The sequence below is a fragment of the Archocentrus centrarchus genome, chromosome 3, assembly GCF_007364275.1.
Source record: "Archocentrus centrarchus isolate MPI-CPG fArcCen1 chromosome 3, fArcCen1, whole genome shotgun sequence".
Classification (NCBI taxonomy): domain Eukaryota; kingdom Metazoa; phylum Chordata; class Actinopteri; order Cichliformes; family Cichlidae; genus Archocentrus; species Archocentrus centrarchus.
In genome coordinates, this window is record NC_044348.1 from 24231003 (window position 1) to 24257829 (window position 26827).

Sequence of the window (26827 nt, forward strand, 5' to 3'; positions counted from 1 at the left end):
ACAGACCTGTCAGAGGATATGAATGAAATCCTCCAATGACTGTAGCCTGACCCTGGTTTCACAAAACATGAGCTGAAGTCACATTTTTTTTTTTTTTGCTTCCAGCCATTTCCACCAGTCCTACATCTGCTTTTATTAAACACCTGCTGTTCTACAGGGTTACCTGTGTCCCTTAAAGCCTGATATAACTATAATATTTCCAACACATAGATGGAATCAGTCAGAACATGAGCAGCAAATCAGGATCTGTACTTTTCTCCACCCACTTTTGTACATTATCAATAGTAATAAAGTAGAAAATAAATTTGTGTCATTTTTTTCCTGTTAATAAAACAAGGTCAGTATTACAGTAGAAATATTTATGGCATTATTGTATCATTACTGTGAGAATGGACTATTATCATAACTACTGTGACCTCTAATCATTAAACTAACAAGTTAAGGCAACAGGTTGCTTGGTATCTCTGAAAATATATTTTATGGTACCATAAAATGCTGTGGCTAGATAAATTATCTTTACACATGAACAAACTATTAAACTTTTTTATCAGCAACACAGACCGCAGATTTGTGATGATAATTAGCAGTGAATTATTGGGGCTCTTATTGTGTTGAGGGACTTCAGTTTTCAGTGCTTGGACCTTTTAATCTAACAGTCAGCAAATGGCACAGATCAGTGTTAAACTTCCATCGTCTCTAAATATTCCTCTGTAACATTATGGTATGGACTGTAGGACTTTAAATTGCTCATAATTGTCAGGTTTGGCCAATTCTTTGGCTCTTATTTGCACTAAAGCCCTCGAAAAAACAAAGCTTTATTTATCACTGATGTTATCAACTCCTCCTGGTATGCAGCAAGCTAAGAATTCATAGTGTTGGTCGCCTCCTTCCCTCCTGTCTCTGCCTTTGGTGCGGTTGTGGTATTCCTGTTGAAAGATAAGCCCTCCTGGAATCAGCCCCAGTCTGCTGACCTAGCAGGAAACAGTAGCCGTGCCCCCTGCACCCCCCCCCCCCCCTGCAAACTGTTTCCCTCTTTATCTCACCTTTTCTTTTTCTCCCATTCGACTCTAACCTCCTCTTAATTCTTTAACCCGTCTCTTCTTAACACTGTGGTTAGCAAGCATGTCAACACCTCAGCTCCGATCCAGCCACACGGTTGAAATGACACAGGTTGAGCTCGCTAGGCTGTAAATCAGCAAACACATCTGGTAAATGGATGAAGTGAGGCGCATAGATGGCTGGGATATTCACACTGCCTGTGTGACATTTTGAATTTTTAGCATTGTTTGTCTGGGTATCTAAAAAGCTTGACTCCTCGTGTATGATTTGCGATGACAGGAAATGGGTCATCAGGCCTTAACTTAGCTTGAGTTTAGTATTACTGTCACTTGCACGGAAGAGCACATTACGGTGAGCAACCCTCCCAAGATGGTTCATACACCGTTAGAATTATAGTGTTACTACAGAGCTAAATGAGGTACTTAGAGGATTTTTCTCTTCATTTATACTTGTATACTTTCACACTGCAAATGCTGGGAGTGCTGTAGCCAGCATGTTGTGCCATCTGTTAATCTCAAACTTACATGCATTAGATTATTACATTAATTAGATAATGACTTTGCATGTTGCTTTGACACAGGTGTAATTTTGCCTATAAATCAGTTTTTAATATATTAAACGGCTGACCAAGACCTGATTTCCAGCAAGCATTTCCCACAAATGGATAGTGTTTTAGGTTAGATGCAAGCAGAAATTTGTGTGAGGACCAGCTAGAGTTTAACTAGAACAGTGCTTTCACATTTTGGGCTGTAAGTTCAAAAAGATGGCTTATATATGTGTTTGTAGAAATGTGATGGCTCAACACTGATACACTTGCTGAACATGAATGTGGAATCACACATGACAACTGCAATAACGTGGTTCTTATATTGTAAAAACACAAGTTAGGTCATTCAGATTAGCCGTGGTACGTGTTAACTTCTCTGTCTTCAAATGATGGGATGTTAAAATTGAGGTGCGTGCATGCGTGTGTGTGTGTGTGTGTGCATGCTCACCACCTCCTGTGCTTTCTGTTGCCATCTGACTCCCCAAACAATGCATAGCATTTAATGTAGTATGAGGTGAATTGGGAGCGGCTCCTGCCTCCTTCTAACAATAGAACTGACGAGCAAGGGGTCAGGCTTTCACTTTGCAGACAGCTCAGAAATACTGGGCTTGGAGTAGCTGGATTGTTCACCCACAATAGGCAGTCGGAGGCCTGTAAGTCACTTTGCCTCCCATGTCATGTTTTTCTTCTCCTTAGCTGTGCCTCGGCCTCTGAGCAGCCAGAAGACTGCTTTTTAATTGGTTTTCCTGCCTGTTTGTCGGCTTACCTGCCAGGAATTGTTATCACATCCACTTGTCCTGAAATTGCAGTGGACTTTTTTTTTTTTTTAAAGATGTGCTTTAAGAAAGTGTCACACCTATAAAGACACTCTCCCATTTAGAAAACCTTGACGGCAAAAGCAGCCAATGAAAAAAGATAAGGGGTGGCACAGCAGTACTTTTGCTAGTTAAAATGTATGTCAATCCATATACCATAGCTCTTGGCTATTGCCAAAATGACTAGAGCTACAGCAGGAGACCGTTAAATGTCTGTTTGCAGCTGTCCAGCCAGTGAGCGGATTAGAGGACTCCCATATCTGTGCGGCTGAGATACAAAAGAAGATTAGGTCGGCAGCTCATGAGGAAGGTTGGACCATCCTAATCTGCAAGACTGCCAGAGTGAGACATGGCTTTTTAAACTGGTGATTTATTCTATCTTGTAAATAATGTACTCACTCCCGTGGCTGTATCAGCAAGCACTTTTTAAACCCGAGTGGACCAAAAGGCACAAGAGGCCACCCATTATGTGGTGTAATGTGCCAAAAAAAAAAAAACTTAGTCTAATCAAAGCACTTATCAATTATATTTTATAAAATAATTTCTATAGCTGTCTCACCAGATTTGATGATCATACAGGACTCTTCTAACTGTTTTGGGGCTTTTATCAGCAGTACTGGTACTTTTAAGGGCTTTATAATTATTTTTTCATTAATAACTGGCAACATTTTTGCCACATATTGACCAAAGTAACAATGCGTAGTAGCTCTAGATTAATCCAGCGATTAATTTTTGCTCCATTCAGATACGCGTTGTGGTGCCAACTCCAATACCGAAGCCAAAATGGTTTGATTTTTCATCCACGTTAAAACCTCAGGTGTTGTTGGGGGATTGTGCAAAGTGATCAGAAGGTGTAACCAGAGTACAGGATCTATCATACCCTGCCAAGGAGTGCAAAAGTGGGATTGGATTCAAGCTGCTCAGCTATGCCATGACTGCTTGGCAGCTGGTATCGTCACATCCAGCATAACTTGCTTGAAACGCTGGACGAAGGCCCAGATTTTCAGTTCTGAAACTCAGACAGACGGACAGTAACTAAAATGTCATTATGTGGTATTTATGTCAGCTTCTTATTGATATTATTTTTCTGCCCGCTAAATTTGTGCATTTGGATTATGTGGTGTTCAGTGTCACATAAGGCCTTTCTTTGATGGATGCTCTGTTCTGTTTTTGTGATTGTGACAGAGGAAGGCTCGGTACTTGTTGCCTTGACCAGGCTTTATGCGTCCAACATTTTCAGGGAATTTTCCAGGGTGGATTTCAACTAGATGATGGTTAATCAGTGAAAGGGAATGGGTGATTGTTTGTTTGCAATAAGTAAAATATTTACTTTAACAAATGCTAGCTGTAACGGAATTGTTGTCTATTCTGTTATTGTTACCTCTATCTTATTTTCAGTTGGTGTTGTCTTTTGCATTGCCTGTTTTGCCTCTTTTCTAACTACACTTTAGCTTTATGGGCTCATCCCTGTGCCAGACTTTGACAATCCTCAAAGTCAGGTGGCTAGAATAATATCTGAATGGATAGCGTTGAATTTAAATAGCAACTGATTGCTGACACTTATTTTTTCTTTTAACACTTTTTGACCGAAACCTATAAAGCTCTCACTTCATGATGGGTTTCCAGTGTTGAGCCAGAGAACAACAGGGGCCTCTCACAAGTTAAAACAAAACCAACCAGTGCAAATCGCAAATGTAAACACATTGTTGGCTCTCTGCTTCCACCCCCCACTCGGCTGGGATGGTTTTGATTCCATTCATGTAACCGGGAGTCGGCCTGTACAGGGACAAGAATCTGTGTAATTGAATTAGTAGCCGTGTCCCCCCCCAATCCTCACCACTCCCCACTCTCTGGAAAGGCAGAGCTAATCAGTGAGATTCTCTGCCCTCCCCAGAGAGGGTTGAGTGGTTGCCTTGTATAGAAGAGAGACGAGAGAGAGAGAGAGAGAGTGTATGTATGTATGTGTGTGTGTGTGTGTGAATTTCTGTGTAATCGTGGTTGTGTGTCTATTAAAAAGTGTGTCTATACCTACACCAGATTAAATGGTGTGTCTGGACACCAGGCTCCTGACCCTCTAACCCCTTTCTAACAACTGTGTGTGTGTGTGTGTGTGTGTGTGTGTGTGTGTGTGTGTGTGTGTGTGTGTGTGTGTGTGTGTGTGTGCGCGCGCACGCTTGCATATGATGCAGCGCACCAGCTGTTCTCCAGATGTCCTTGACTCCTAAAAAAAAAAAAGAAAGGGTGATAAGGTCCTGTATGGTAAAAATGTGTTTATTCTTATAGGGGACATGCACTGTGTTGCACTGTATGTCTTACATAATTTAATATAAGCATTTCCACCAGTGTGTTACAAGTCTGGGCCTAAATTGACCACCTGCTGGGCCTGAGCACAGGGGCATTTTTTTTTCTGCTGTATACAAAAGCTGCAACTGTTGACTTAGATAATGTATCTTATTAGCATGCTTTTGCCATTAGCCATTTTGCACTTATAAAAATGACTTCATAAATTAATAAGTTTAAAAAATTAATAAATGAAGGAATACAGAACTGGGGAGATGTTTTCATTTCATCTTGTTTCTTTAATTCGCCTCTGTCTGCCTGTAACTCTCATCACTCAAATTAAGCAGCTGGGGTTAACGACTGTTCTGGCAGAAACCCTATACAGTATATTGTATCTATATTATGTAGCCTAGAGCTGAAATTGTCAGCTTATTCTGAGTGTGATGGGTATTTCTTCTAAAGAAAATTTCTGACAGTGCTTGAATTTTGCAATTGTCATTTTGTGGCACCTTTGAGCTCCACAAACAGGACACATCATAAAACTGAAGCAGGCAAAGCAGTTTTTATTACCCCTCAGCCTGAAAGGCTGATGTGGTATTGTCTTCACCCCACTAGGTGGGCGGCATGAACACCCAGCTTGGTGAACACAACATCATATTTACCCCATTAAGATCTGCTGAGACCTGGTAATTATGTGTTTGAGAACTTGTACTTCCAGGGGAATTGTCATCTAAAGATTCTACTGCCAGGAGGCTGAGGGGCAGTACTGGTGGCCACCTGTATTTTTGGGTTCATGATGGGCTCATACTGTGTGCTCAAAAAATGTAACTTTTCAGCATGCTTTTTTAGAAAAAGTACATTGATAGCACACGCAGCAGCAGAATAACATTAATGTCTATAAAGACTGAGAGGTTGTTACTTGGAGTAGTGCAGTCCTGGGTTTTGGTGAAAACGTAGAATTTACAACTACTGGGTCTTTAATAGTTTTACTGACCACTCATTAATAAGTGCTTTATCAACCTCACATGTATAGCCAAGTTTGCATGTTCCTGTGTGCCTGTGTACGTTCCCTCTGGGTACTCTAGCTTTTTCCCACAGTCCAAAGACATCCATGTTAGGTTAACTGGTGAACAGAACTGGCTGTTGGTCTCACTGTCATCTGTCTCCCAGTGATGGACTAGCACACTGTCCAGGGTGTACCTTGCCTCTCTCCCTGTGACCCTGAATAGGATAAGCAGTTAAGAAAATTGATGAATGGATGGACATCCACCACCCATGTAGAATCACCAGTTAACCTAATATTTAAATCTTTGGACTGTGGAGACCAGAGCACCCCAAGGAAACTGATACAGGCACAGGGAGAACACGCAACCTCTGCAAAGAAAGACTTTAGTCAACCATGTGATTCAAACCAAGAACCTTCTAACCACTAACTCTCTAAATGTTTCTTGCTCTGTCTGACATTAGTGAAATTCTAGCTGGTATTTGCACCGAAAGGTCACATTATGTGCTTCAAACAGGTGGTAGGGATTGGAATATGACTGTTTACTTACTTTTACTTCAAGTACTTTTCTCATTAATTAGATCTGTTGCACAGATTCATCCTGTCATATCTTGAGTTCTCTAAAGGTCTATTTTTTTTTTTTTTTCCTACAGGCAAGCTCTATATTTTGAGTGCAATTATAGATGAGTAGCTTCCAGTGAGGGTAATGGATACCGAGTCTCCTCTTCGCACCTCCTCCATCACGTTTATCATTCCCAGATCCATGCTCTCATTTAAACTATTGCATATCAAGTTCTTCTACTTTTACAGAGCAGTCCTAGAAGAACCCAGACAATTATTGAGTATTCTTCAGTGGCGTGATGGTCTACCATGACTTAAGACAGATAACTAAAAAGCATAAGCATCATCCAGAATTTATTTTCCCCTCGGCATTCCTTCTAAAAAGTACCCCATTCTCTGCAAAGAGCTGAAATTTTCAGGCTATGGTTTATACAGGGGTTGTTTATGGAACAAAGACCCCTGTCATTACATTTGTGGGATTTGTCAGGTAGCAGCGGTATGGTTTCATTGACACACTGATGTTTTATGACTCTATTTGGAGCCAGGGTTTGCTGTTGATAGTAGTGATGGATTTGATTACCCTTGATGCTGAGCCAGTTATCTCGCTAATGAGAATGTGATTAAGGTTGTTTGTTATTGGATGGATTTCAAATGATAATAAGCTTCCATGTACTTGAGAAGAAAATAATTCTAAAAAATATTTGACCAAGATTTGAGATTCAGGATCTCGCTAGTTGCAAGTTAATTTCAGATTGTAATGTAGGATAATTACATTGCAACTCCCTCTGTTGTCATAAAGTTAACATAAAGCTTCATATTTAAGGCACAGAGTGATATTCATCCAACAAGAATGAGTATAATGTGTCAGACTTTTCCTTTTAGTAAGCCTGTATGTCTGTCTAAATCTCTGAAGAATTGGTAAAGATGTTAATGGGCAATGCTTCCCCTCAGTGAACAGCTGCCATTGATCTTTGAGGTGGCCTGGAGCAAGGAACTTAGCACCCAGCACCTAGTTTTTAGTGGAACACTTGTAATGAATTCAAATTTGCTTGATGGCAAACATCCTCTGCATCCTCTGAGTTGCCTCTTGACCTGTGAGTCTCCAGCTGTATTGATAGTTTGATGATGGGACATCATAATGGGCTGTTTTATTAAAACCCTCCTTTTTGGGGCTTTTCCTATCCAACATACTTTCGGTCTTGTCCCCACTCTGTCCTCTTCTGCATGGTGTAATTAATGAAACAGGTCAGACTGAACAATGAAGTCCCCAGTGGCATATTGTGCTTCCAAAGGTTGCCTTCAGCAATGCGCCACACCTATGGAAATCCCAAGGGTGCCTACTAGGAGTTTCCACTACTGAGTTATAATTTATTTATTTTTTTGGGACTAATTTGGAAATAACAAAAATACACTCAAAGTAAAGTCTGTTTTTTTAAGCACATAGTTGCTACTTATGCCTGTGGTAACCCCTGGAAGTTTCCTAAACCAAATGTGTTGGGGTTTTTATGCTCATAGCAATAACCCCCTTAGGCTCGGATGACAGAATTATAGTACAAATATCTGCCTAGCTGTGTGAGATTTGTTTTTTCTCTCTCCTCAAGCACATTTTGTTTAAATCGTGTGCTTACTTATTTTCCTTGAGGCATTTCCAGTGATTTCTTTAACTGTTTTTGTTTGATCTGTGAGAAAGTTTCCTTCTCATATTCTAGATGGGTTTTATAGGAGGCCCTGTTAAATGGCATCCAATAACCATCTATTACCAGAGGCTATAAACATTGGAGGCTGAACCATTTTATGCAAAACTATAATTTGAATGTTAAAGTAAGACTCTGTCACACATCCTGCAAGGTTTAGTCTGAGCAGTGTGAGTCTTCAAAATCCTGCTGCCTATGTGGTGAGAACTAGATAATTACTGTTGCTAGTGGAGGTCATTACTGCTTGAGGTTAGCAGCTAGTATGCTAGTAATAATGTAGACAGTTTTAGCCACTACTAGGAAAACTCTCCTGAAACGCAGTGAGGTTAATAAGGTTACTATATTCTTGTTAAGGGAAAATAATTCTTAACAAACACTGACAAATTAGCCTGTGCGTTTATGCTGGCAAATGCTGATAGCATAGCACGCTTTTTCTCCTTTGGGGGGGGCGGCTTTTAAGCTGATGTGGCCAGGCTATTTAGTTGCACTTCTCTCCGTCCACAATTAATTTAGCTTCTTGGCAAGAAAGGGGCTGACAGTCCAACAACGATAATAATAATAATGAGGACATCTACTCAGTGCTATACCATGTGCAACAGCTGGGATGTTTAAATTGTAATAAATCTCCTTGGCTAGCAATACTTGCCATACTAAGAGAAACAGAGCTAAAATAATTCATGTGGCAGTGATTTTAAAAAGGGTTAAAAAGGAGTTTCTGCTCTTGAGGTCTGCAGCAAGTATGCAAGTAGTAGCTAATGTAGGCTACTTTAGCTGCTAGTAGTGTAACACACTAGAAACCCCACTGTTGGTAGTCAGGGTTGGCAAATTACCTTTTCAGCTGTAAGTAGAATTTTTAGCTGCTTGAGGCTTGCAGCTTAGCTAACGCGTTAGCTGTCACGTTCCACTGACATTAATGTGGATACTAAATGCTGGTGAATTAAGTTGTTAGCTGACAACTGTGCCCTGCCTGACAGGCTTGCTTGAGGCTAGCAGGTTATATGCTAGTAGGAACTACTTTAGCTACTACTAGCACACTTGAATCACTGAAGCTGTTGGGAGTCAAGTTGCAAAGAGTTTAATGTGGATACTGGTTTCTGTCAAGGGAGAAAAGAGCTGAATTAAAAAACAAAGGAGTGCACAGCTGTATACTGCTTTTCTGACCTTTTCTTTCTTACACTCTTTAATGAACATTTTCTATTATGTTACATTTTTTTTTCTACTTTCTCAGTGGGACTGGAGGAGTGAGTCATTGTGTGAATCAGTTGCCTCTCAGTAAGAAACCTAAAACCTTCAGCTCACTGCCAATGTCAGCGAGTCAATAACACTCAGGGGGCAGGTTGTCTGAGCAAAAGCCAAGCTCCAGCGGAGTCTGATGATTAAGCAGGTAATCAGAATCATTAGCAGCGTTGGCCAGTGTTTGCTTTCATCAGTATGCAGCTCTTTAGAGTTGCCTGTCTAAAATCGCACTGTTTGTAGCTCTTGGATATATTAATTGATGTATTAAGGTGCCACAGTTCTGGGTTCCTGTGAAATATACTTAATCTTTTCACATTTTGCTGTATGTGAAAACAAATCACTTCACTGGTGTATAGGATTGCATGGCTGACACATTCTCACAGACACTCAAGAAGACTGTCCAATAATGCAAGTGTTGGTGTTACCGCAGTGTGTGCAGAGTTTCCCGTGGGAGAGTGAACAGGCACGGCAGTGTGCCTGCAGTGTGCTGGTTTTCCCTCCGATGATCCACCTTTTTAGAGTGTCTCTCACTTGTCCACCCATCAGTCCTCCTCCCTGTCTGGAGCAACTGCAGCTTGTGTCATTAACTCTGGCTGTGGGCATGATATGGTACTGCCTGGACAGGTGTAATAATCCATGCTGCCCGTTGTGAAATGTTCTGGCTGTCCTGCTGTATCGATCAGTCTTGAACATTTGGAAACTGTAGCTGTAGAAAAATACTGCATGTGCAACTGTGGCACAGATTAAATTTGCTTTCTTTTTTTTTTTAAGTACAAAAAAAAAAGATGTTTGAGAGATTATTATTCTGCTTAGAATTACTGAGTGATTTGAAATCAATATCCCTATTTGAGTAAATGCAGTTTTTAAATCACAAGGTAATAATATTGGTTATAACATACAACAGCAAGTGGCTGGATATGAAAGAAATACTGGTTACCAAATAATTATTTCATCTTTTGCTATTATACCATGGCTATAAAGACAACTGTTTCCCTCTTATTTAACCAGGAAAGGCTAGTAAAACATTAACTCCTAGAGTTGACCAGGCTACAATATTAAACTCCTACCTTTGATTAATTTACTATATTCATTCAGCTAAACATGGATGTTGCAAGAAAGGAATTCATTGTGTGTGTGTGGGGGGGGTAAAGCAAGCTATATGATTGCCTCTCATTGTTTGCATGCTGGTAGCTAGGAGCTCGTTACTAAAATCTTTGTAACAATATACTTAGTGTCTCTTCATTCCCTTAATGAACAAAACTCAAGTGTTTTAACTTAGACTGCACTTTACAGGCATGTTCACATGAAGTAGGTAATTTTAAACCATAATGCACTTGCTTAAAGATCATTTAGTCGAAGTGTCTGTGTCTGTTTATTTATCATGCTGCATTCTAGTGGTTGCTGTTTATTTTTTGGCATTTAAAATATTCTCCTAGTTGAACTGTGTTCCTTTTTTTTGTTTTTCTTTTATTGACTTATTAAACTTGCATCTATCTATTTAAGTGGATGCAGTTTCCCCTTTGTTCTTAACAGCAAGGCAGTAATTATTGTGCATATCCTAATTATGCTTCGCCTGGAGTTTATCTTATCCCTATTTGCTGTCAAATATGGCATAGCCTATTACACATATCTGAAAATATGGGAATAAGTATTTTGTTTCAGTGGAGCATAAATACTGCTGTAAATCCATTGCTTCAATTTCTATATAGATTAAAATTTGTAATTATCTTTGTGTGTAAGCCCAAATTTGATTTTTGCATTCTATAAATTTGCCTCATAAATATCCTCTTTTGTTTTTCAGCTGTGAAGATCAGCAGATATCTAGGGCTGCGTTTTCCTCAGCAATAAGGTAAGAGGGTGTTAATGGAGACTCTGTGCAGACATATAGTAACAGAATGGCTTTTAAATCATGTGTTTGGACTGTGGCTAGATAGACTTGGGAAAAAAAATGTAATTACAAATGGTGTACAGCACCACTTACGGGTGAAAGAGAAGTAGCTGAAAATGTGTGATTTGGCTTTTTGTTAAATTAAAGTGTGAAATTACACATTTGGATAATTGTGATAGAGGCTTTGCAGTTTGACTTTTATGCTGTGCTGATACAAACTGGAAGCCAGTGAACTCTTCCCAATGGTAAGCTCCTACTTTGGTACTGATGCTACTATGTTCTGCCTGCAATCACTTTATTAGGTACAGCTTGCTAATAATGGCCTAAAAATCCCCTGAGTTGCTGGCATGTGATTGGCTAACTACATATTTGTGTTAATGACCAGCTGAACTTGCTGTACCTAACAAAGTGACCTGTAAGTGTATATCTTTTCTGGTAGTTGTGTTACATTAAATTTGGTGATTACTTATTGAAGATGTACTACTTTGCATTAATGGTATTATTCGTATACAGTTGCGTTACTACTCTGTCGTGTGCTGCATGTTTGTTCTGACAGGGCTTATCAGAATAAGGAGTAGCTTCCATCTCCCAGGGAACCATATGGAAGCACACTGAATGATTTCTTATGTGTTCCCGTCGACTCTTTGCTTTTATCTGCTGCTTGTAGTTGTCGTAGGAGCTTTGGTTTCACTGAATTTTCTCAGTTTTTATGTTTTAATGTTTTTTTTTTTAATTTTTTGCTTCCTTTTTTGTCATTCTCTTCACTCACACAGTCACAGGTACACTGTGAATGCTTATGCACTTCACCTGTATAACTCACTCTAAAGCAATGACACATCAGTCGGGGGAGCTGCTGAAACTGAGCCGTCTACTTTCACTCCATTTGTGTGTTTACCCAGCAAGGGAGTTGGTGTGTGCGCGTGTGTGCGTGCGTGCGTGCATGCATGCATGTGAGAACGACACACCTGGTACAGTTTATCAATTACTCAGTGAACTTTTTTTGTGGACACGCAAGATTATGGTGTTTACATTCAGGTAACTAATAGTCAGTAGAATTTATAACACATCAAATTGTGTTTGCCTGTATGCACGTCTCTAACAGCACACAATAATGTACATTTTCAAGTTGACTCAATGTACTGCTTTCAGGGGGCAATTAACTAGGCAACATCTGGTGCCCAGCTCCTTTGTAACCATGCTCCACTCCACAAATGAGTTTACAGTGGCTGCATGTTTTCTTTTTAGTTTTCCAGCAGTTAATGAGCTTGGATGTTGATTTGTCTTGTCCATGCTTCAATGAACAGACAGATTTCAATATAATCAGATGTGCTTACAGTGTATTCCCAAATTATAATCAGGTTATAGGTTCAAACTTGGCTCTTTGAGGTAATGACATGCTAATTATCCTCTGGTTTTGTCACTTGCTGTGTGTGCTGAAAATTGCTCCTTTTGCCTGTGACCACTCTTTAGACACACAACTGAAAACATATCAGTGTCCTGCACTGTTTGATATTTCCATGTTTTCATAGCATAATTCAGATTTAAAGGACTTTCCCATTCATTTAACAAAGCATTACATTTGAAAATGGTGGTGTACCTTAGTTTAATGTGGTGGGATATTTAAAATTGAGCTGCCAATAAAGAGAGAGAGAGGGGAAAACAAAAAACAAAATCAAGGAATTTGTATCTCAGTCCAAACTTTTCCTTTAGTCTGTTTATATCTGTCATGGCTCTGCTAGTGTGATCCCAGCCTCTTCCAGCTGTTCACTGTGCTGTTTGCTCTCAGATGATTAGTTCAGCATGAGCTCAGATTATGAAGCTCTAAGCTGATGAAACTCTTGATACACTCTCGATACGGTATATTGATCGGCTTTTGTCATCTTAATGGCTGATTTTTAAATATTAATTTGAGAGGCATTCTTTGGGGCATATAAATTTGTAGTATGACAGGAAATTTGTAATTTCCTGTCATTCAGGATTATTTTGAAATGCTCTGAATGCATCTTTTCTTTTCATTTTGCAGGGTTTAAAGTTCTCTGATGCTGTAAATGAATGTGATTTTTTTTTATTTATTTATTTTTAACTGTAGCTTGTTTTCCAGTATTGACAGAAAGACAACAGTAATGGGTTGCCCTATACCAGGGGTGCCCACACTGTTTCAGCTTGCGAGCTACTTGCAAAGCTAGCGTGGTTAAATGGGTAGGGTGGTAACAAAATGGATGGATGATAGTTTATCATCCATCTTCTACTTCTTTTAATGCCATGCGATCTACATTTTTTTCCCCAACTCCACTGGGGGTTCCGTGCGATTTACCTGCACTCCTCTTGCGATTGACCAGTAGATCGTGATCGACGTATTGGGCACCCCTGCCTTATACCTTACGTAATAATCATGTCTGTTGTTTATCCTTATTCACATCCTAACAATTACAATCTCAGCACTGCACTTTGTTGGATCCCAGCAATATGCACTATATTGCCAAAAGTATTTGCTTGTCTCCCTTCACATTCATATGAACTTGAGTGCAATACAATTCTTATTCCATAGAATTTAATATGATGCTGGCCCACACTTTGCAGCTATAAAAACTCTTTTGGGAAGGCGTTTCCAGTGCGTTGATAGGAATTTTTGACCATTCTTCCAGAGGCACATTTTTGAGGTCAGGCATTGATGTTGGAGAAGAAGGCTTGGTTCACAGTCTCCACTCTAATTCATCCCAAAGGTGTCTATTCATTTGAGGGAGTTCTTCCACACCAAACTGACTCATCCATGTCTTTGGCACAATGCAGTCAGACAACTGTCACTCTCCTCGCAACTGCCAAACCCAGACTCATCCATTGGCGTGCCAGATGGAGAAGCATCTTCACTGCTCTAGAGTCCAGTGGCAGCTTGCTTTACACCACTGCATCTGGCGCTTTGTATTCTTGGTGAGGCATGGGTGCAGCTGCTCAGCCATGGAAACGCATTCCATGAAGCTCTCTGTGCACTATTCTTGAGCTGATCTGAAGGTCACATGAGTTTGGTGGTCTATAATGACTGACTCTGCAGAAAGTTAATGACTATGTGCCTCAGCACCTGCTGACCCTGCTCTGTGATTTTTATCTGGCCTACCACTTCGTGGCTAAGTTGCTGTTGCTCCACTGTGTTATAATACCGTTAACACTTGACTGTAGAATATTTAGTAGTGACAAAATTTCACAACTGGACTTGTTGCACAGGTGGCATCCTCTCACTGTACCATGCTGGAATTCACTGAAATTCTGAGAGCGACCTATTCTTTCACAAATGTTTGTAGAAGCAGCCTGCATGCCTAGGTGCTTGATTTTATACACTTGTGGCCATGGAAGTGATTGGAACAGCTGAATTCAATGATTTGGATGGTGTGTAAATACTTTTGGCAATACAGTGTACCAAAAAAAGGTTGAAAGAGACAGTTGTTGAGAAAACTAGACACACAGACATGCACACAGAGTTTCCTTTATTCATTGGTGAGTTTATCTCAGTAGATGGCCAAAGAAGCAGTCTGACCCAGCAGCAGGTCGGGTTTCCATAATTTATTAATTTGGAAGGTATTGTGTGACAGTCTCCTATGGTGTGGAACAACCTCTGCTCAGCTATTGATGAGACAGCAACCACCCTAAATTAGTTATTTAACCCTTTTTATCACTGCCACATGAATTATTTTGGCTCGGTTTCCCTTAGTATGGCAAGTATAATTGCTAGCCAAGGAGATTTATTACAATTTAAACATCCCAGCTGTTGCACATGGTATAGCACTGAGTGGATGTCCTCATTATTATTATTATCGTTGTTGGACTGTCAGCCCCTTTCTTGCCAAGAAGCTAAATTAATTGTGGACGGGAAGAATTGCAACTAAACTAAATAGCCTGGCAATGTTTTATCCCAAAGAGAGAAATGTCTGGCTGCACTGTAGATGGTCCGTATCCAGTCTTACAATCTCACGGTAAGAGTATATTCATATTGTATGTGGGCACCACGCAGCATAGACTCTGCAAGTGTCACAGTAGACAGGAACTGCACCTAGACACAAACTCAGAGGTTTGGGATTAGTTTAATACTATGACAACACATTATTCTATTATGTACTCTTATGATGGGAACTGCTATGATGGACATTTAGGACTATATGTATACATACAAAGTAACCCAGAATTCTGGGTCAGTCTATCCCGATACTCTGTCCATATTTGACCCAGCAATGGATTACTGAAATAATTGCAGCTATATTGGTATACCCATGGCCTAAATCTCTGTCAGTTGATCAGATACCTTGCAGATGAGGTTGACTGCACTGTGGTCTATTTAACCATGATGATATGGTATGTCACTATGGTGACCGTAAAAAAGTGGTCACATCTGACTATGACCAGATGTGGTGGAATTAGTGAGTCAGAGCGGCATCATTCAGCAGCAGTGCCAAGTATTTCTTAAACAAGCAGCGCTGTGCTAAGAAAGAGGTGATTTCACAGTCATCAAAGCAGAAACCTGCCTGCTTGATGCAATGGTTTTTCCTCATTATTATACGTATTTTCTAATAAACTAGCCTCAGAGCTGATTAAGGAGTATTATCAGGTGACGTAACCCTTGGGTAGGCAGTGTCACAAGCTTTTTGGTTTGTCAATAGATTTATTTATCTATTTTTTTTTTTTATAAAAAATTGGTTTCTTACTACCCCCCTGGGAAATGGCTCTTGGCCACATCCCACCCTGACTGTTTCAGGCTATTGCCGAATTCCTTCCACTGCTAGACATTTTACTGGCAGGCATGGGTCATGCCTCCTGATGGAGGGAAAACTGAGACCATCGCCACAGCAGCTGACTGGCACCATTATAGTGAATCACCTGCTTTTCCAGGCGGAGTGACCGTGCCATTGGGAGGGTTGTGTAATCTCAATTGTGTCACTGCCAAATAAAGGAGGCCTCAGTGTCCAGAAATCCCTTGGCCTTCTTGGCATTCAGATCAAGGCGGCTATCATGGGTCTTCCCTTTGGAGTGCAGATGATGACTATCTTTGTATTTCTTTTTTAATGACTTACTGAAAAAGATCAGAATCTGGCCTTTTATTTATATATTATATATATATATATATATATATATATATATATATATATATATATATATATATATATATATAATTTTTTTATTTTTTTTACACATAAATAGCTAGAAATTAGTGATACTGTTCAATTAATATGGCCACTTTCAATCTGCCAAAATGAAAAATATTGCATGCACTTTGTAGTTGTTGTTGACCTTGAATGTTAATCTTGCCGCTGATGTGTAAATTGGCTCGATAATGACATGTAGTCACACTTTTATCTTTAATTATCTTTATATATCAGTGTCAGTCCTTAGTTGGAGTCAATTTTAATATTGTTTGGATGAATGCAAATCATTTTAGTATTTAATGACTTAAATACTAAAATGATTTGCATTCATCCAAACAATATTCAAATTGAAGATATCTTGACACTGCAGAAGGATGTGGAATTATTATTGAGGAAAGCGAATAACACGAATTATCTAACAGCAGGGATTATCCTCAGACTTTAACTAAATCAGTTACACTCGAAACACAATCTATCCAATAAATGTTAAAAGCATATCAAAGGAGAGATTTAGGTTCAGTGGTTCACCATTTCTTTGAATTATCCTTGTAACATAAGGGCGTAGTTGTGTTTGTTTCATGAGTGCAGACGGCCAAGATTACCACAAGATGATCAGAGATCACAACAAAACGACATTTTCGCCCTTAAAAATCTCAGTCTGTTTTCTATGAGTATTATCCTCCAAGGCTGCTGCTGTATAGCAGTGTTGAAAAACGTTTTGAGAGCTTTTAAATAAGTATCAATATCAGCAAACTTGTAGCCTCAAAAACAAATATTGAGTAATTCCTTCATTTACTTACTTTTTTTTTTTTTTTTTTTTTTAAAGTATCGGGAAATAATCAGTAGTTTTGTGGAATTGCACTGCATCCCTTATTATTTATTTATTTTTTGTAGCCAACACTTGGCAGCAGTGCATATGAGAATCCAGTGGGGTCAGATTTTAAGCCTTGATTATACTCTTTTACAGACACAGACAGCTGGAGACTCGATGGCCAAGGAGTCATTCCTGTTATACTTCTTTGAAGTCCGCTTGAAGTCCTCTGCACGCGCGTTGTTGGTACATTGTAATGTAAATTCTCCCTGGACAAGTCCACGCAGTCACAAAAAACTGGCAGGCATGTGGACGTCCACGTGGAACTTCATGCTCACTGTCTGATGATGAAATTTAAGTAATTTACTTAGACATGAACAGACTCTAGCAGACAAAGTACAATCAAGGCTTTAAACCCACATTTAACCCACTAGTTCCCCAGTACAAAGTCTGATGTCTGATTTGACCAAATGTTGTGAGAATAGCACAGGTAAAAGGCCTGGCAGCTCCCTCACCTAAACCAAATGGAATATTTCCAGTTGTGGGAGTGCATCTTAGGGGGACCTTCTCTTGCTGAGTACTGCATGTGAGAGAGGATAACTTGGGGAAGCTTCCTGACCTTAGTCTCCCAACATTGTCCCAAGCTCTTGTGTAAAAACAGCTGTACACTCAGTGGGACAAACTGGCTCCATAATGCCTTTTAGAGCACTATTTACCAGAGACTTGTTGAAAGTAGGATGTGTAATCTTTGGATCCTAGTCTGGCTCTGGCATGAAAAGCTCTGTTTGTGTTGAAATGACTAATGGTGCAATTTATTGATTAAGAATTTCAGATGCATTTGTTTATGAAGGGTGTTCTCAAAAGTTTGTCTTCCTGTAAAACTCAAAAGTGTAAGTTTTTTTGTTGTTTTTTTTTTACGTGTTTAACTTTAATTTATAATAGTGCAGATGTAGCTGTAATGTTACATCAAAAATTTTTAAAGCTAATCAAAAGCTTTGTAAAAATTGTTAAAATATTTTAAATATGCATTATTTCCTCTGATTTGTCAAGTATATGATGATGATACTTTATTGATCCCACAATGGGGAAATTACAGTTAACAGCAGTGCAAAATGGAAATGCTTAAAGTACAAGTGCTGATGGTAGGTTGAGCTATAATTCATCCCATCCATTTTATTTGAGTCATTTTTTAATAAGTCTCCCTATAGCAAAGCTCTCCCCCTACGCCACCAACTTTATGTAACAAGCTGTAGATCTATTCAGTTCTGTTTTAAGACAAATTGTAGCCCTGTCAGTGGGGATGGGGAAAGAAAAGTAGATGGGCAATATCACATTCATGCACAGAGCTCTGTTCACGCCTGCTTGTCTGTTCAGAACCTGCAAAGCTTGGAAGCACGGAAAACAAATGTGGAGTGAATCACGTTTGTGTCAGAGCTCTAACTGGCAGGGTGGTCTGTGTCTGGTTTGGTGACTCTTGGATTTCTGGGTCGCTGATGGATGCTGCTCAGCTGTCCCCTGTGGTTTTCAGAAGGCTTGGACTGGATGTGAGGAAGTGGTATTTCCACTGAGTTCTGTATTCAATTATGTCTGAGAGGAAGAAAAGCTTTTTAGATCACCGACCGATTCCTGTATTTACAAGTGCTCTGTGGCGATGACCCTTCTTTCTTAGTGCATCCACATGTACATATACCTATAGCATCCATTTAGGGTATTAAAAACAGCTTTGGCTGCCTTCATGACTGAGTTTAAACTTTGAATAATTTTTGCTTTAACAGATGGCATGTACAAATATATAATTTGAATATTGACATCAGCAGATACTGGCCCTTCTGACTGAAACTGTCAGATCCACAAATAAAGTGTAATTTGCCAATGTTGGCTGCTGTTTCAAATTGTTATCTGTGCTGGCTAAATGTTTAAAAACTCAAAGACTTCAGTCATTTTTATAGCAAAGATTTCTTTGCCTGAGACAAAGGGGAGATAAATGACTGCAAAATGAAAACACTACAAGTACTGTATTGGAGTCAGCATTGGCTATCGGACAAATTATTTAAAAAATTGTTTCAGTATCAGAAATTTCATAATCTGTGCAACTGTAATAGATTTAATCAAAGTTTAATAAAAGGATATACATGTGAAAATGAGTTTTTATAGGAGACCGTGCGTACCTCTTTACTATTGCCATAGAAGTTAAGGTGGGTAAATGGCAACCAGGTGCTGCTAATCAAGTGCACTTGATTAATTGATCATCAGGAAGTGTTAGCACCTCTATAAAAACAGACGTTTTGGCAGTTTGCTGGTTCAAAGCAAACCTAAGCCATACTGACTTTTTTTTTTTTTTTTTAGAGAGAAGAGCCATTCTGGAAGACATTCAGTGTTTTTCAATTTGTATTGTCATTAACTATAACATTTAGCATATTAACTGAGGTCTGTAGAGTCTGAAATGTTGCTCCAATTTCTCTGATCACTGGACCGTCTGATGTTGGGGTGAATTTGCTGATGTGAATATTGTCGTATTGTGTTAACACATATCTGAATGCTGTCCACCTTATTGGACATGATTCAACCACTGGTTGCTAAGGAAAAATATATATTGTCCAATTTTTTTTTTTAATTAAAAAATTTTATCCGAAACATTAAAAACACATTTATTGTATTGTATTTATTCTATTAGTTTTTGTGTTTTACTCTGTTTATTTTATTGATCTATGGATCGATTTTGCTTATTTTGTAACTAACTTGTAAGGCACTTTGGTCAACCTTGTTGTTTTTAAATGTTCGATAGAAATAAAATTGACATTGACTGATTCTCAGTGGCTCCCAGGGGTTGCTGGCTCTCGCTGGGTGAAATCATTTTCAAAGAAGTTACTGCACCACAAACAACCTAGGCTGCTTGTAGATTGCCATGTTTGCGTGTATTTTTTTGTGGTTGTCTACGAATACTAGCTAACTGCTAGCTAAGTGTTAGTAGAACATAAAAAAGTGCAACACTAACCAGAAATGGACAAGGTTTGCCTTCAAAAATAAAAGCTGTGCCTCAGCACTATAGCCAACATGTTTCAAAAAGCACAACTTTTATTGGATCCCTGATGTGTGCCTCAGGGCTCCATCTTGGGACCAACCTTGTTCTCCATCTACATTAATGATGTAGCGAAAGCTGCTGGCAGTTCCCGAATCCATCTTTATGCTGATGACACCATCCTATATTCAGTTGGACCTTCACTCCATTCTGCAGCATCTACACATCAAATCAGCCTCAGCTCTGTAGAGCAGTCCTTTCACAACCTCCATCTCCGCCTTAACACCAGTAAGACCAAATGCATCATCTTTGGTTGAAAAAATAAGGCCTCCAATCCCCCCAAGTTCAGCTGTGCCAATGGCACAGCAATAGAATGTTAAATCTTAGAAATACCTAGGCATCTGGCTGGATTCATCTCTGTCTTTCACCACACACGTCAATAATCTTCAGACAAAAGTCAAAGCCAGACTAGCTTTTCTCTTCTGCAGTAAAGCCTCCTTCACTCATGCTTGGCAGCATGAGCTTGTCAAGATGACAGTACTGCCCATTCTGGACTATGGCGACATTATCTACAAAATGGCATCAAGCACTGCTCTCAGAAAACTGGACATTCTTCATCACTCAGCCATCCGCTTTGCCACTAATGCGCCTTTCCACACTCGTCACTGTGACCTCTATAAACTGGTGGGCTGGCCCTCCCTTCATACCCGGTGGCTCCATCACTGGTTTCACTTCGTCTATAAGACAATCCTGGACAAGACACCACCTTATCTGTTGCCAGATCACAGACCAATCTCTAGGCCTGTGTTACTTGGGCCTTATTCATTTGATTCTACATTGTCACCATGATTGGTACGTTATTTTTTTAAATGTGGACAAGTTAGTTATGTGCCTGCAAAACCTCAATACCAAAGCATTCTAGATTCTAAATTTAAAATTTCTCCACAACGATGTGAAAGATTGATAGTTATATGGAAAACAATTACTTCAAGATTATGCCTGCTAAAGCTGGTTCTAGAAGCTATTGAATCACGGGTGAACTTCATAGACTGCATAGAGTCCTTTGAAAACTTTCTTTTTATGTGAATATCAGATGAACTCCAGTGTTTTCTCATTTTCATGCCTTATAAAACAGATCAGATGTTAGTCGAGCCACAACCTGCCTCTGTAACTATGGCAACCTGTATTTGAACAAATCCTTGAGTACCAATGGAGTTGTTAGAGGCTGAATCCATATTCTAAATAGAAAACAAAAGCTGAGGTCTTTACTGGAAAACTGCAACGTGGGAGTAAGTGAGGGTTGTAATGTAAGATTAAGTCTGAGTTTTGGCTCAAAAACGAGCAGTCTTACATAGCCACGTTTGTTTTCAAGTACCCGTCAAAGCTGATATCCATATGACAAATTGAGCCAAATGATTAGGGTGACTGTGGTTTGGCCTCATATTTTGAATGGATTCAAGCAGACTCCCTTTTTCTAGTTAAGAGGCTGATTTAATCCAGGTTTGTGGCACTCAAGGTTTTTCAGTTCTTGGAAAAAATTAGTAATCCCTTGAGCAGTTTTTCCATCAATTCTTATTCATTTGATAGTGGCATAAACAACAACAAAAAGACAAGGTAATGACAATAAATGATCATACTGACTGTGTGTCACATTGCCTTAATAATGTGTTGCAGCTTGTGGGACTGTTTGCCTCTCTCCTTCCATTCATGAAACCCGACACCTGCACTGGAGCCCCTGTCGACAGAGATGCATCACCTGCCTGGCTTAGCTATTTGCCAAGCTCTCTCTCGCTTTCTCTCGCTCTCTCTCTTTTTCATACAAAGCACATGCAAAAACACACAGACACACAAAAGACTTGTAGTTTCTGCCACCCGTGGCATATGTAGTCTGTCACCTGACCCCACCACCAACCAGGTGGATAATTATCCAAGCAGGTATTTCTCACATGTAGCTTTATCCCATGTAGAAGGCTGTGACAGTTTTATATCCTACGTGCCTTTTTACATTTAGCAATAATGAAAAGTAACTAAAGTATAGGGACTTTATTTTTAGTTGCATGCAAGTTCAGTCTGTTTCAACATTTGTAAAGTAGCAGAGCAAAAACAAGGAAAACAGGTGGTTTTAAAAAGTTATCTGGCACAATTTTTTTTTTTAAATTTCCATGTTACAACCTGGCCCTTACTCTGCCTCAGTCATACTTGTTACCAACATGCATTTATCAAAACTTCCTCTGAGACAGTGGAGTTTGAGTACTTGTTTTTCTCTGATACTAACAGAAGAAAACACCGCAGGCTCTGTGGAACACAACCATAAATATTCATTAACAAGTTTACCTTGCAACCAGGTGTGTGTGTGTGTGTGTGTGTGTGTGTGTGTGTGTGTGTGTGTGTGTGTGTGTGTGTGTGTGTGTGTGCGCACTCCCAAATAGATTCATTTTGTTTGTACACTGATGCGTTTGAAAGACTTTCGGGATCCGGTGACACTAGTTTAAAAAAAACATTTTAGCCAGCATGAGCCTGTGTGAACTGGGATCCACATGGTGAGCAATAAGCAGGGGTCACTGCTCGACTTAACTGCACTCAGAGAGAAAGAGAGAGAGAGGAGAGCGATATTTACTCAGTTCCTCGTCCAACATTTTCCACTGACACTTTCAACCTCCTGTCCTCTGCCGCCCCATTCATGCTGGCTGGATGATGATGATGACCTCATTTCTAACTGTGCTGGTTTGATTGTGTGTGTGTGTGACTAAGCTTGTGTGCTTTAGATCAATTTCATTTTCTGCCTGATGAATAGTCAGAGAGGGTCTTGAATGTCTTGTTTACACTGCGTTTGCCTTGGATATGAGTGGTCGTAAAAATGGATTTATTGGCAGCTGAGGTTATTTAGAAGAAAAGGTTGGCTTGTTCCAGATGTACATGAAATTGGTAAACACTCTGAAACTCATTCATCATGGAATAATTGTCAGGACGACCAACCCTATGTGTGGGAGGGTGTTTGTGTAGTTGAGAAAACATTAACTGAATATATGAAACACTTGAAAGGCCAGTGGAGATGAGGAGCAATGGAAAAGGCCAGCAAGCTGTTAGCTGTGCAAAAGGTGCTAAAAATGAGCAATACTGACTTTACAGTGCTTATAGGGTGGTTTCTTTTTTTTTTTTTTTTATTTTAAGCTTTTATAACATCAGCACAGGACCAGAGTATAAGGAATTGATTAAGCGGCACCCTGTTGTTCTTATCTGAGCTTTAAGTGTTAGCTCTCGTGGTTTACTTCCAGTAGTGGACTATTGCTCCATTATTGTGTGAGCTTACAAATCCAGTTAGCAAATCAGTGCTTACATTCCAGCAACTCCAGTCAAACCTGTGTTAAATAATGGAACATATTTGTTGGCCAACAGCCTAATAGCTTTGTCTCACATTAATGTAACCACTGCTTCCTACTCTTCTGAGTATTTCTCTGTGCTCTTTAATTGTTATATTTTAATTCCATTTTAATTAGATTTTTAATGCTCCACTGTGTTTTTTTTTTTCTTTTTCTTTTTCTACACCAGTCTGCAACAGTCAGACTGAGAACCACTGACAAGGATGCTGACTTCTGCAAGTAACTCAGTCAGTGTTAAAATAACTCAACTAAACCCACTCAGGATTATTATGGTGAAGCCTGACAAAGTGGTGCATTACACAGCATGATCATTACTCGCTAGCAATGCATGAAAAATGGATGGATTGCAATTTGTAACATGCTCCTCATGAGCACATTAGTTCTTCCACCAGGGGCTGGAGAGTGTAAGTTTTTGTTTTTTTATATATAATATATAATATTTTTTAAGGTATCAGACATGTCTAATTAAAACGCTTTGTTTCTTTTTAATCTTGCTAACTGTTATCAGGAATTACGGCATTTAAAATGGGGTTTCTCTATAGTCAGGCTTGTTTCGAAAACAGCAGTGATCTCCCTCAATCTCCTAGGGGCATGTGCAAAATGAATCCCACTGTTGCATGATAATTACACGCTGCCTTTGTGCATTGCTTTAGGTCTTTTAACTTCAAATTAGAAAATGATGTGTTCATCTGGAACAACAAATTGCTATACATGACAAGGATAAACCGCAAAAGATGATGGTGGACTAAATACCACGTGGATGTTAGCCCAGTATGGCCTTTGTGTAGGGTACCAAAATGCTCTGGTCAAATATTGAATAGATTCTCTGGTTCAGAAATCCTCTAGGATTGGCCTGTTTGACTTGTAAGCTGTTCAATTATTGGATTAGAGGCCATGTTACTGTAATAGGGCCTGGGCATTCCCAGCAGGCACCACTCTGCCTCATGGATCTATTGAACAGTAGCTACATGTTCTAGCGCTTGTTCTAATTTTCCTTTTATCTCTTGAGCTCTTTGTCTGGGAGTTCTCTACAAATGAATTTGAATTCTGTGTGCACAATGACAAAATGTAACACCCTTTCCCTTTACTCATCCATGTTCTCTGAACTGTCTCTGTCTCCACTGGTGTGATGTGTGCGTCAAAGCCCATGTCTCTGAGTTTCTAACTCAAATGACACAATGCTTAACACAAACCATACTGACAGCTCACATCCTTTGGCATTTGTCAGCATTTGTTCTCTTGGATGTGCTTTTACTAGCTTTAGTGAAAGCCAATGCAGCCTAATCCTCAATGCAAAAGAAGGGCAGCAGTCTTGGTAGGTCATTACATTGATTGTCTAGACTCTGTGGACACAGTCTATCTGTTCATTTAAGACACAGTCAAAAGGTAACAGTCAATTTGTGGCAGTTGATTTGCCATAATCAGTGGTGATATACAGTTAGTTCTTAATATTGGAGTTTAGTTATGCCTGGAAGTCTCTGTTTGAGAAGCGCGTTTTTGTCTGTCAAAATACAGGGAAGCGACAAGCATGCGCTATTCAATTATCAAGGCTCCCCACAACATGTTTCTCTGATAGAGGCATAGTTTTCTTAATTTACTGTGTTGGGAGGTATATAGCATCAACCCTGATTCTGATCAGCTGCAATTAGATGTTAGATTCAACTCACTGTCATTGTGCACACAAGGCACACAACGAAATGATCGTTCCAGATCACTCATCCAGAGATGAGCATCTGTGGTCATGCAACCAGAGACCGGCGCTACCGTTAGGCAATGTGGTTTAAGTGTCTTGCCCAAGGACACAACGCAGTGCAGGGACAGGGGCTTGAACCGGCAACCCTCCCACTGCGCCACTGCCACTAAAATTACCCTGCAGTTATCAAACTGTAGACAGAGGTGAATCAATGTGCATTTTGAAGAGTACAGCTTCAGTCACATCACAGCCTATCATGTAATCTGTCATGTTTACTGTGGCTAGACACTTAAGATGTTCTGTGATTTTTAGGATTTAAGCCAGTATTGTCTCATAAGCAGCATAATTGGCTGCATAACGGGATTAATAAAGTTTTATCTAATCTAATCTAATCTATCTACCCCAGTTAAGTTGCATACGGTCTTTTGCAAGGTGCTGTCTTGGGAATAGACTTGGTGTAACGATTGTACCATAGCCTGCTACTTTGTAACTCAAATACAAACATGAATGCATAAGTGCCCTTTTAAACTTTGTCAACATGGACAAAAAAAGTCCCACACATCTTTGGTGATTAAGGAGAGATAGAGGGAGGTGATTGTCCAGAAGAGACACAGAACATTCACTCTGGTGTCCACTTGTTGGATGATGTGCCCCAGGGTTAAGTTTTGGAAATGCTAAGATTCGTATTTGAGCAAAAGTGTTAAATGAAAAAAATCTAATTGTACTTAATCGATCTCTTAATTTAGATAATTGCATGTACGAGTTCTATGCTATATTTCAGTTTACTGCTGTGGATGTACGATGTAGAACATCTTTAACTTTTTTATATGCTCTTAGGCTATGCAGTCTAAGAGTGTGTCACATTTCAGTGTCTCAGGGCTTTACAGTAAATTTGAACAAAAGTACAGAGCCAGCTACACTATAGGAGCTGCTTGGCCATGGAAACCCAATGCCATGAAGCTCCCTGCGCAGGTTTGTGCTGATGTTAATGTCAGAGGAGGTTTGGAAATCTGCACTTACTGAGTTAGCAGAGCATTAGTGACTTTCACGTACTATGCGCCTCAGTATGCCACTTATAATAACACCACTTACAGTTGATTGTGGAATGTCAAAGAGGAGAGAAATGTCGTGAACTGACTTGTTGCATTGGTGACATCCAATTAAAATACCACACTCAAACTCTTCTGAAAGAATAGATTCTTTCTAATGTTTACAAAGGCAGACTGCATGGCTAGGTGCGTGTGTTTTGGTTTTGTTTTTTTGTTTTGTTTTTTCCAAACTGTTGTTTTGAAGAAAAACAGTGGAGGTATTGTCATGGCCTTGGCGCTGGCGGCGGAGTCTGTTCCACAGAAACTTTCACGTTGGCCATAACTCCAGAATGGTCTCACCTAGGATGTTCAAATTCGCACCATAGATGCATCTACTAAAATCTCAAGACGAGTTCGAATCTCGGCAACCTTGACTTGAAGGTAAAGGTCAGAGTTAAAGTTCCACAGAAACTTTAATGTTGGCCATAACTTGGAGAATGATCTCACCTAGGATGTTCAAATTCACACCGTGGATGCATACTGTTCTAACTAGATTCATCAAATTTCATACACTTGTTCACTGACTTTGCTGTAACAGCACTTTGAACCCTCCTTTCCTCATATCACAAATCCAAAACAGCCAAGTATTGGCACCCACTCAGCGGTGCTCTTGTTTTTAAGTAC

At 39.6% G+C, this 26827-nt stretch overlaps 1 protein-coding gene across 1 annotated transcript in view; it reads left to right on the plus strand.

The window, feature by feature from the left end:
- The window catches only part of tln2a (talin 2a), a 112941-nt gene that overhangs the window by 17515 nt on the left and 68599 nt on the right, over positions 1 to 26827 (plus strand). Inside the window, exon 2 of the mRNA XM_030719246.1 lies at positions 10997 to 11044. The gene's annotated coding sequence lies outside the window, so the exon portion shown is untranslated. The remainder of the gene's footprint in view (positions 1 to 10996; positions 11045 to 26827) is intronic.